Source organism: Propithecus coquereli, unplaced genomic scaffold, assembly GCF_000956105.1.
Source record: "Propithecus coquereli isolate 6110/MARCELLA unplaced genomic scaffold, Pcoq_1.0 Scaffold25, whole genome shotgun sequence".
NCBI lineage: Eukaryota > Metazoa > Chordata > Mammalia > Primates > Indriidae > Propithecus > Propithecus coquereli.
In genome coordinates, this window is record NW_012148063.1 from 8,407,919 (window position 1) to 8,410,166 (window position 2,248).

The 2,248-nt window shown below is 46.7% G+C and overlaps 1 protein-coding gene across 1 annotated transcript in view; it reads right to left on the reverse strand.

The window, feature by feature from the left end:
- The window catches only part of PLG (plasminogen), a 57,785-nt gene that overhangs the window by 36,196 nt on the left and 19,341 nt on the right, over positions 1-2,248 (reverse strand). The window lies entirely within an intron of this gene.

Consider the following 2,248-nt stretch of genomic DNA (forward strand, 5'->3'; position numbering starts at 1 on the left):
AATTTCTAACTCGGGGTGCAGAACTCAGCTTTTGGCTGAACCCCATGAGCTCAGAGGACCGTCAGTCGGACGGAGAGGCGCGTTCCAGCACCACGCTCTGCCCTGGCTAGGACAGGTGGTAAAAGACGGATGGATCCTGGAGCAGCATCTCCCCTCTCCCCAACCCTCCTAATCCAAGTAATGACTCCTCTTCCCTCCCTCCCTCCTGCAGCCTGAGCAGCCCTCGGGCTCCTCAATCCCATGTCAGGTGGGAAGAGAGGGGGTGTCAGCGAAAACGAGCTTCGCTATAAACTGCCGTCCTTCATTAAGTGTTCTTTCAGTGTGCGCGGTGTTTGGCGCTGCCCTCAGGGAGTTTTCAGCCTACTGGGGTCGGGCAATGAGGCTTTGTAATTGGAATTGTAAAAGTGAGGTCCATTTGCTGTGCTGCGTGCAGAGAAACAGTCTTGAGGAGTGAGGAGACACTTCCCAGAGGAAGTGACATCCAAGCGAAGACTTGCAGGGCAGTAGGAGGATGAGAAAGGAGAAGCATGCCCCAGGCAGGTGCAATGTTTGTGGAAGGCCCTAGAGCAGGAGGTCAGGCAAATGGAAGGAATTTAGGCTAAAAGGGAGGAACGGTCCACTTGCACAGGCCTCTCCCACTGTTTCAAGAAGTTCAGACTTTAAACAAAGAAACCCAAGAGTGGCATGACCCCTCGGCCTGCAGTGTGGTGAGGTCTTAAGAAGCCCAGGGTAGGAGGTGGCAGGTGAGAGGGGTCTGAAAGAAGGTGTGGAGAAAGAGAGAAGGGAATGGATCAGGGAGATGTTAGAAAGTAGAATTGACTAGATCTTGGGACAGATTGCATGTGGGGAATGAAATTAAGGATATTCTCTGAATTTCTGTCTTGGACATCTGGTAGACAGTGGTATCATTCACTAAGAAGGAACACACAGGAGGGAATAAGATGAGTTTATCTGGGGACCTGTTATGTTTGGGAACTTATGAAAATCCCAGTGGAAATTTCCAGAAGGCAGCTGGAGATTCTGGTCTAGAGCAGGGTTGGCAAACTGTGTAGCCATGGGGCAGCCCCTGTTCCTGTAAATAAAGTTTTCTTGGACCACAGCCACCCCCATTCACCTAAGCATTGTCTATAGCTGCATTCTCACTGAAAGGGCAGAGCTGAGCAGAGGTGACGGAGATGGTTTGATGCCCAGCAAGCTGATAAAATATTCACCATCTGCCCCTGTACAGAAAAAGTTTTCCCAGCCCTGATCTAGAGCCCAGGAAAGAGGTTGGGCTGGAGGTGTAAACTTAGGAGTTGTCAGCAGGTACATGGGGTTTGAACCATGGGAAGGGATGAGATCACCCAGAGAGAGGAGAGAAGCCCTGGCTCGAGCCTCCACAACACAAGGACCTCGAGGAAAAGCCGTGGGGGTGACTAAGGCCTGTTAGCTGGAGTGGAAAATTGGAGTGAAAACTTTGTGGATCCAGAGAGGCCAAGGGAAGTGAGAATTTTAAAAAGGCAGGAGTGGTGAACAGCACCAAAGACATCCACAAAGCCAAGCGAGATATACCCTGTGCGTCACAGGAGATGAGAGCAAACGAGGTCACAAAAACCCTAAATAATCCTGATCTTATGGTCCAAGCTCCCACCAAAGTATGCTCTGGCCATCGCTAGCACCAAATATATTCAAGACCTGGTAAAAAAGCATATTTTTATTCAACAAATTCCTGACCTGCCTCTATAATATTCCTTTCCCAACATTTCTGGCTGTGTATTCTTTGATTGTCTCTTAGTGTAGCAATGATTTTGCAATATTGTATTCTATGAGAGAAGAGAAAATTAATTCATTTTTTTCTCTGGCATTTTATATTGATAGATTTTTGAAGTTTCTTTTACTTTCAGAACTCATTATTGATAATGAAAGACAAGTTTTCAGGATTGTTGGCAGATTTAGGAAAACCTTTATCAAACTATTTTTAGGTATGAGCTGTAAGATTTGGGATAATTTCTAATGGGAAGAGCTAGACTCTTCTCCGGTTTTGCACATTTCAGTTTCACTCATCATATGCCATTATCATCATACAATCTACGGTCCTGCACATTCATGTCACACCACCAGGTAACTCAGCACAGTGGACGTTAAGAATATTCTGGAAGCTGTTTTACACTGGGACAGCCAACAGTTACTTACATAGAAGTGGCTCCATACCACATAAATATACCCTGCTGAACCCAAACTAAAGGAACCCCAACTCCATTCTTCCTTT